This window comes from Lissotriton vulgaris, chromosome 5, assembly GCF_964263255.1.
Source record: "Lissotriton vulgaris chromosome 5, aLisVul1.2, whole genome shotgun sequence".
In the NCBI taxonomy this organism is placed as follows: Eukaryota; Metazoa; Chordata; class Amphibia; order Caudata; family Salamandridae; genus Lissotriton; species Lissotriton vulgaris.
In genome coordinates this window covers 1,959,117,433-1,959,127,724 of record NC_141693.1, presented here as the reverse complement: position 1 = coordinate 1,959,127,724, position 10,292 = coordinate 1,959,117,433, and positions in this window count along the sequence as shown.

Genomic DNA, 10,292 nt, shown 5'->3' with positions numbered 1-10,292 from the left:
AGCTTGGTCCCCAGCAGATCCCGCTGCTGCTGCAGGCGTACTTTTTTTTTGCTCCCAAATAACGCGGCGGCCGGCACACCAGCCTCCTTGGTAACTTGCTTCTTCTGCTCCTTACTAGCAACTTTCTTGCTAGAGGAGCTACGGAGACCTTTTTTTGGGGCCATCTTCTTCAGAGCAGGTCAGACAGCAAGCCGCAGTTGCTCGAATTGCAGAGTTGTCTGAGGCCAGAAGTGACGTCGCGTGACGTTATGCTGCACACACACACCGCTGCAGGACTTCTTCCTGGCACTGGTGGTTCTCTTGAGTCTTGTGCACCTAAAAGCAATGGAAGACAGAGGAACATCAGTTCAGTTATACACCCCAAAAAAATCGAAAAACTGAAAAATCAGCACAATCCCATGCCCTCCATGATGCTTAAATTCAAGACACCCCACAGAATGACTAGGCACATGCAACACTCACTAGTCACTACCCCTGGTGAAAAGGCCACAACAACAGGCCCAAAAAACGAAAATCACAGAAAAATCAGCACAATCCCAAGCCATCCAGCCCCTCCATGATGTTTAAATTCAAGACAACCCACAGAAAGACTAGGCCCATGCACCACTCACTACCCCTGGGCATAATGGATGAAAGCTAGGCAAAATGGGTGCAGGCCTGATAACACTGCCTGCATTCAAAATGGCCCCCTCTATCACAGCACATGGCCAGGGCCTGTAGCAACACTCAAAATGGCCCCCAACCGAATGGCCTGTCCACAACAGGCCAAAAAAACGAAAATCACAGAAAAATCAGCACAATCCCAAGCCATCCAGCCCCTCCATGATGTTTAAAATTCAAGACAACCCACAGAAAGACTAGGCACATGCACCACTCACTACCCCTGGTGAAAAGGCCACAACAACAGGCCCAAAAAACGAAAATCACAGAAAAATCAGCACAATCCCAAGCCATCCAGCCCCTCCATGATGTTTAAATTCAAGACAACCCACAGAAAGACTAGGCACGTGCACCACTCACTACCCCTGGGCATAATGGATGAAAGCTAGGCAAAATGGGTGCAGGCCTGAGAACACTGCCTGCATTCAAAATGGCCCCCTCCATCACAGCACCTGGCCAGGGCCTGTAGCTGCACTCAAAATGGCCCCCAACCACATGGCCTGTCCACAACAGGCCAAAAAACGAAAATCACAGAAAAATCAGCACAATCCAAAGCCATCCAGCCCCTCCATGATGTTTAAATTCAAGACAACCCACAGAAAGACTAGGCCCATGCACCACTCACTACCCCTGGGCATAATGGATGAAAGCTAGGCAAAATGGGTGCAGGCCTGAGAACACTGCCTGCATTCAAAATGGCCCCCTCCATCACAGCACATGGCCAGGGCCTGTAGCTGCACTCAAAATGGGCCCCAACCACATGGCCTGTCCACAACAGGCCAAAAAAACGAAAATCACAGAAAAATCAGCACAATCCCAAGCCATCCAGCCCCTCCATGATGTTTAAATTCAAGACAACCCACGGAAAGACTAGGCCCATGCACCACTCACTACCCCTGGGCATAATGGATGAAAGCTAGGCAAAATGGGAGCAGGCCTGAGAACACTGCCTGCATTCAAAATGCCCCCCTCCATCACAGCACATGGGCAGGGCATGTAGCAGCACTCAAAATGGCCCCCAACCACATGGCCTGTCCACAACAGGCCAAAAAAACGAAAATCACAGAAAAATCAGCACAATCCCAAGCCATCCAGCTCCTCCATGATGTTTAAAATTCAAGACAACCCACAGAAAGACTAGGCACATGCACCACTCACTACCCCCTAGTGAAAAGGCCACAACAGGCCAAAAAAACGAAAATCTCAGAAAAATCAGCACAATCCCAAGCCAACCAGCCCCTCCATGATGTTTAAAATTCAGGACAACCCACAGAAAGACTAGGCACATGCACCACTCACTACCCCTGGGCATAATGGATGAAAGCTAGGCAAAATGGGTGCAGGCCTGAGAACACTGCCTGAATTCAAAATGGCCTCCTCCATCACAGCACATGGCCAGGGCCTGTAGCTGCACTCAAAATGGCCCCCAACCACATGGCCTGTCCACAACAGGCCAAAAAAACGAAAATCACAGAAAAATCAGCACAATCCCAAGCCATCCAGCCCCTCCATGATGTTTAAATTCAAGACAACCCACAGAAAGACTAGGCACATGCACCACTCACTACCCCTGGGCATAATGGATGAAAGCTAGGCAAAATGGGTGCAGGCCTGAGAACACTGCCTGCATTCAAAATGGCCCCCTCCATCACAACACATGGCCAGGGCCTGTAGCAGCACTCAAAATGGCCCCCAACCACATGGCCTGTCCACACCAGGCCAAACAAACGAAAATCACAGAAAAATCAGCACAATCCCAAGCCATCCAGCCCCTCCATGATGTTTAAATTCAAGACAACGCACAGAAAGACTAGGCCCATGCACCACTCACTACCCCGGGTGAAAAGGCCACAACAGGCCAAAAAAACGAAAATCACTGAAAAATCAGCACAATCCCAAGCCATCCAGCCCCTCCATGATGTTTAAATTCAAAGCACCCCACAGAAAGACTCAGTGCACCCACCACTGAGTACCCCTGGGCAAAAGGCCTCAAAACAGCCCAAAAATCGAAAATTCCAAAATTGTAGTTGCAGCAACTGTAATGCCCCAAACAAACATACTTGTGAAATTTCTAATCCAAAAGTGATCCAAAGAAAGTCAAAAAGGCCTCAAATCCAAATATCCAGCAGTATCCACAAAAAGTAATCCTTCCAGCTCCAGATCCAAATGAAAAGTGACCAGGAGATGGTCAAAGCACTGGGAGGAGCCTGCTGGACAGGAACAGGAAGTTGAAGACTGTGGGGCACTTCCTTCCTCCCCCCCCTCCCCAAAATGGACTCCTCGCAAAAAAAGTGCAGGCAAATGTCAACCTGAGGAGTTATTCAGATAAAAATCATCATTTCCAGGTTTATGCTGCTTGCTGGTGGATTTCTTGTGCAGAATTGCAAATTTTTTATTTTCGCGAGTGCGAGATTGTTGCTGCTCGCCGCATCTCCAAGCTCGCAATTGCGAAGTACCTCGATACGTGATCACGGCATACTCGCGTTGACAAACTCTCGCTGTAAAAGTTGGCAAGCCGCGATTACGTAATCGCGCTTGCCAAATTCCCGCGGGATCCCGCAGCAAGATCCAAAATGGCGCAGCACTCGCAAAATATCAAGAAAAATAACTCGGCAAACGATGAATGACGGGAAGTAAACGCCGCGCGCCGCAAAATTGTATCACCAAGAAAAAGAAATCCGCTGCGTGCGAATTTACGGATTTTGCGGGAAATTTACAAATCACGCGAATTGCGAATTTACCGAAAATCTGCAAAATCGGCGAGCGTAACGGATTTTCTGCCCATGCTTACAAACATCCCTTTACGGGCCTATCAATCACAAGCTTAAATATAAATCGTAAATCATACGCTCTTATATAGCGCCTTTTCACCGTAAGGTCTCAAGGCGCTTGCTTTGGGAACCCGTCCTGTCTTTCCCTGCGAGATTACCCCTACTGGGCATCCCCAAGGTGAAGACCAGGCATCCCGTCGCGGTGGGGCCATAGTGGAGATTAAGCAAGCTATTGCCCAGAGTTGCAGAGTGTGAACCCACGATTTGAGTACGCACCGAGGCGAGAATTATCGAGTCTGTGGACATTATGAGCTCAAGACCCTGCCGCATTGGGAATTGAACCCTGGTCCCTGGTCTGACCTCTGCATCAGGGTCTGCCTCCTCTAACCGGTGAGCCACACTTCTCCACATATAGATGGAACAAAATCCTCAGCCCCGCACTCCACCACTTTATTATCAAAAAGTGGACACATATGCTGCAAGGCAGCCACTAAGTTGGGATGTATCACTTTACAATGCATGCTTTTACCACGCATGCCTTTAACACACGGTTTTTACATCGCAATCCATTACAACGCATAGCGGTTAGAGGTGCTGGATAGTGAAAAGTTTAATTTTCTATTCCAACTCCAGTCCCCGTGGACACTAGGGAAGGTGTTGGATAGAAAATTAAACTTATTTCCTATCCTAGGGCGCCCCCCAGCGCAATGCGTTGTAATGGTTTGCGTTGTAATGCCTGCGTTGTAATGGTAGTGCGTTGTAATAGTTTTGTTGTAAAGGTTTTTTTTTTTTAATATGTTTTTATTGCAGAATTAGAAACCATTGCATACAATTGCTCAACCAGTACACCCATGGTGCCTCCCCACATCAATCATTAGAGCTTAGATCATACACAGCCATTCAGCCCGCATCCCGGAGGCCGGGCGGCACAGCGTCCCAGATAGTAGCAAGACAGCATGGTGAGCGTCCCTGAGGGACAATGGTCGAAATCGCTTCACGTATCTGCATTTTACCCCCCCAACCCCTAACCTATCCCCAACATCAGCCATCCAAGTCCACCAGTTCAGTGCTACGGATCCGCTGCAGTCCCGTTCCCCGTTCCCTACAAGGGCCTCGTCATGTCCGTCTCATGCTCCCCTGCCGCCCCCCGCTATCCACCCACTCTCCACAGACCCAGTGAGCAGTCCCAATCCAGAATCGTTGCCGTATCCAATCTGCCTCCCGGCTCCTAGCCCACCCCTCAACAACCCCTAAACAACCCCTAGTACCCCCCCGCCTGCAACCGCTAATGGTGTGTGCCATGTTCCTGACTATTGCTTGGGTCTCGCTACAGATCCGCTGATACCTCCGTACCCGTAAGCCTCGCGGTGTCCTTGAGTCCTATCCATTCAGTCCTCATCCTCCACCAATGAATCACGCAAGGCCTGCACTATCAATTCCCATGCACGCGCCGATTCTAAGGTCTTTTCATTATCAAGCTTGACAGCCTGCCTCATTCGGAGCACACTCTCGCGCTCGGACCTCCTCAACAAGTCATTCGTCCACCTCCTCACAGACGGGCCCTCCCTGGACTTCCAGTGCCAAGTAATCTCTCGCTGCGCCAGTATTAGCCCTAGGTCAATAAACTTGCTTGTCACCTTAGTGTGTTTGGTGTGTGGGAACCAGAGCAACAAACACGCCGCCATATCAAACTCCACCTCCCTATCGGTCACTGCATTGAGAAGTTCCCCTACCTCCGCCCAGTAAGCTTCTAGTTTCGGGCAGCCCCAGAGCGGGTGATCCATATCTGCCTCCGACGTCAAACACCTCGGACACCGCGCTTCCTGCACCTGGAAGTACCGTTTGATCTTCTCCGGAGTCAAGTAGGCCCTATGTAATACAAAGAAGTGCACCTGCTGGAAGCGCGCGTTCCTTGTGCCCTTCCACGTGCGCCTAAGAATATGGCTCCACACCGTGTCCGGAATGGGCCTACCTACGCTCGCCTCCCATTTCGCTTTCAGCCCCAGGAGCGGTTCCAGCCCCTCATGCAGCATCCTATTATGTAGGCAGGTCACCGCCTTAAAGGTGCCAGCGGCCATCACTACGTACTGGCATGCCATAGTCGTGTCTGGTTCAATGAGCCCCCCTTTCCAGTGCTTCTGAATGGCCGCCACCACCGCCGCATGCAAGAGGAAGCTCCCCTCCGGCAACCCAAACTGTTCCTGCAGTACCCCGAAGGGCGCCAAGGTCCCGTCAACATACAGGTCCCCCACCACTTGCAGTCCCAACTCTTCCCATTCCGACAGTGGGGACCAATCGCCCCCGTGCGGCAGTGCAGTCAACATGCCTATCGGTATCTCCGGTGCATACGGTCGGGCCGCCTTCGCCCTCCTCAGACTCCTTTGCCAGCACGACCTGAGTGTCTGCTCCTCCATAGTGAGGCCTCGCAGCTCCAATTTCTGCTGCATAACGATATAGGCCAGGACATGGCGTTGTATCCCCAACTCTCGGTCGCACTCCGGCCCTCTGAACACCCTAGCCACGTGCTGTGTAAGAACCCGAAGCTGCGCCGCCAGGTAATACAACTCAAAATCAGGGACGGCCATTCCTCCCTCAATCTTGGGGCAAAGCAACGTGTTAAGTGCCACTCTACGGCGGCCATGCCCCCAAAGGAAGTCAATAACCATCGTCCGCAAGTCCCGAAAGGTCCTCTGAGGAATCCAAACGGGCAGCGTTCGAAAATAATACAGGAGTCGTGGGAGCGCTATCATTTTCAACAGAGCAATCCTACCTAACACCGTCAGGGGGAGGGATGCCCAAAAGGACATACAACCTCTCAGCGCCCGTACGCAACGTCCAATATTGCCCTCTAATAGGTCCGCGGCCTCGTGATAGATACGGACTCCCAAATAAGTAAAGCAAGATGGCTCCCAGACCACCCCCAAGTCACGTGCAGGGCAAGGTGTGTCCGCTCGGAGCGGAAAGACACAGGTCTTCGCCCAGTTAACCCTTAGTTTTGTTGTAAAGGTTGTTCACCGCTAAGTTGTATTACTTAAAGTTAGGTAGAGCCTAACTCCCTCTTTCCCTAGATAAAGTCAAGAACTTATTTGCCCTCCTGATTTTCCCATCAGACCACATAAAGCTAGTGACCATTGTGTCTATTGCTTTAAACCAGAAACTCTCAATCTCAAGAGGGATGGTTTGAAAGCTATACAGCACTTTCAGGAGACTTCTTAACTAGTTGCTCCACCCCATACATGATAAATGCAGTTTGTCCCATCTTAGGAAATCTTTTTTGGCGTAATCAATGGCCGGAGACATATTTATCTCAACAATTTGTTCTACCCTAGCAGTAACATTGAACCCAAGATATAACCCCTGTTCCATCACCTGATGGTCCTGGGTTACCGCTTGACTATTAACTAGCAGTTGCGTTTTATTCCTATTTAACAGCTACAATTCCAAATGGCAAGAGAAGCTTGACCTAGACGGTTTCAACTTTTTTGAATCCCTGGAATTAGGTTGTACAGTACTTTGTTCTTCTATTCTCCAATCTAAGCATTATAAAAACGATTTTGGATTTATAATTTACTCCTTCTAAAATAGCTAAATGGAGGGCAGTTGTTGGGATACACTGCCCTCGGTGTCAGAAACTAAGAGCTGATTTGGTCCATATGTTCTGTTCTTGCCCTTGCCTTGTGCACTTAGATTGATTATTGCATTATTTTATGGGAGATCGTTAATCTATATTTTTCCCAAACCCCACAGAATATGCTGCTTGGGATATGTGAGTCGATATTGGGGATGGGGGCTCAGTTAATTTTCATGGTGATGGCAGTTTTGCCGGCTGCGCATTGCTTTAGCTTGGCTCGAACCCCACCCCCCATCATTCCAGCAATGGCAGGGGCACTTTCTCTGTATGAGTGCAAGGGAAAGATAGCAAAACAAAAGGTAGGAAAATTTGGGGGCATCTGTCGGATTGGTTACACTCTTATAAATAAACTAATGTTGAGCTTAAATTTTTGATGGATTTAAGGATTGATTTAATATTTTATTCCCAATTTTGTTTCAGGTAGCACTGTAGAATGTTGTTTGGCTTCATTATGGATCTAAAACTATTTATTGTTAATTATTAACATTTTCAATATTAATCAAGATTCATTTGGAATAGAGATGAATTTGTATTTATGCTTAAGTGATGGATTTTTTGTCACTAATTATATATATATATACCTGTTGCCTAGGGTGTGAGTAAAGTAAAAGGGTAAAATGTTTCAATAAAAATTAATAAAAATAAAAAAAGGCTTAAAAGAAGCCTCAACCAGTTACACCGCTCCGATACCTACTCAGTGTACAGCCCAACTACCCTCTGTAGTTAACTAACAAGGAAAATATTAAAAAAAATAAGTTAAAGAATTTCAAATTCTGCTCCAAAAGTCTTTTTCAGAAATCGACAGCCCTCACCATCTTACACTCACCCGCACAAAAGAGGACCCTTGAAAGTTGAAACCCACATTTTAACAGTTATGGAAAACTGATATTCAAATTTCTTACACACTTTGTGACTCCCTAATTTTAGTTTAACTCCCTACTTTTTCTATATAAAACACCCTAGTGATTTTATTTCAAAGACCCAACCATTTCTACAACCATAAAATCCACTCATTCGATATCAAAGACTAAACTCGACTATGCCATGGTGTCGACTCATCCAATATGAAAGATATAAATCTTTATCTAAATCTTTATTCACTATGTAACTTACTCAATATTAAAGACCTAACTCTTTCTAGTCCAAACAACCCATTCTTTTGATATCAAAGATCCAACTCTTGCTATTCCAAATAACCCACTCTTTTGATCTCAAAGTCCTAACTCTTGCTATTCCAAATAACCCACTCTTTTGATCTCAAAGTCCTAACTCTTGCTATTCCCCCCAAAAATTATTTCGATATCAGAGAGACCCAATTCTTTCCATTCCAAATAACCCACTCTCTCGATATTAAAGACCCAACTCTTTCGATTCCAAATAATCCACTCTTTAGATATCACAGACACCATTGCTACATCTGAAACACACATTTTTTATACCAAAGCCCCAACTCTCCACTCTATGAAACCCACTCATTTATAATTTTATATCAAAAACTGATTTTTTTTTAACCCATTAACTCGATTCCAAAGCCAAAGTCCAATATAAACAAATAGCAAAAGCTGTTGCATCCCTTTAAACAAGCATATCCAACACCAGAGACCTTGCTCATTCATGTAGGATGGGTCCATTTGAGATCCATCAGGGTGGGGATGATGTGTTCATATTTGTTCCTGCCCTACATGAGACTTGCTGCAGAGTGTGGCATGTGTTCAAAGGGGCCCCCTCAATTGAAGTGGGGGTGATGTGTTCATATTTATTTTTGCCGTACATGAGACGAGATGGGGATGTGTGTATGGTGCATTCAAAGGGGTCCCCTCCATTGAAGTGGGGGTGATGTGTTCATATTTGTTCTTGCCGTACATGAGACGGGATGGGGTGTGTGTATGATGCATTCAAAGGGGTCCCCTTGAGTTCCATTGAAGTGGGGGGTGATGTGGTCATATTTCTTCAAGCCCTAGATGAGACTTGCTGCAGAGTATGGGATGTGTTCAAAGGGGTCCCCTTGAGTTCCATTGAAGTGGGGGTGATGTGTCCATATTTGTTCTTTCCGTACATGAGACGGGATGGGGTGTGTGTATGGTGCATTCAAAGGGGTCCCCTTGAGTTCCATTGAAGTGGGGGTGATGTGCTCATATTTGTTCTTGCCGTACATGAGACGGGATGGGGTGTGTGTATGATGCATTCAAAGGGGTCCCCGTGAGTTCCATTGAAGTGGGGGGTGATGTGGTCATATTTCTTCCAGCCCTAGATGAGACTTGCTGCAGAGTATGGGATGTATTCAAAGGGGTCCCCTTGAGTTCCATTGAAGTGGGGGTGATGTGTCCATATTTGTTCTTTCCGAACATGAGACGGGATGGGGTGTGTGTATGGTGCATTCAAAGGGGTCCCCTTGAGTTCCATTGAAGTGGGGGTGATGTGTTCATATTTGTTCTTTCCGTACATGAGACGGGATGGGGTGTGTGTATGGTGCATTCAAAGGGGTCCCCTTGAGTTCCATTGAAGTGGGGGTGATGTGTTCATATTTGTTCTTTCCGTACATGAGACGGGATGGGGTGTGTGTATGGTGCATTCAAAGGGGTCCCCTTGAGTTCCATTGAAGGGGGGTGATGTGATTCATATTTGTTCTTTCCGTACATGAGACGGGATGGGGTGTGTGTATGGTGCATTCAAAGGGGTCCCCTTGAGTTCCATTGAAGTGGGGGTGATGTGTTCATATTTGTTCTTGCCGTACATGAGACAGGATGGGGTGTGTGTATGATGCATTCAAAGGGGTCCCCTCCATTGAAGTGGGGGTGATGTGGTCATATTTGTTCTTTCCGTACATGAGACGGGATGGGGTGTGTGTATGATGCATTCAAAGGGGTCCCCTCCATTGAAGTGGGGGTGATGTGGTCATATTTGTTCTTTCCGTACATGAGACGGGATGGGGTGTGTGTATGGTGCATTCAAAGGGGTCCCCTCCATTGAAGTGGGGGTGATGTGGTCATAATTGTTCTTGCCGTACATGAGACGGGATGGAGTGTGTGTATGGTGCATTCACAGGGGTCCCCTTGAGTTCCATTGAAGTGGGGGTGATGTGTTCATATTTGTTCTTTCCGTACATGAGACGGGATGGGGTGTGTGTATGGTGCATTCAAAGGGGTCCCCTCCATTGAAGTGGGGGTGATGTGGTCATATTTCTTCCAGCCCTAGATGAGACTTGCTGCAGAGTATGGGATGTGTTCAAA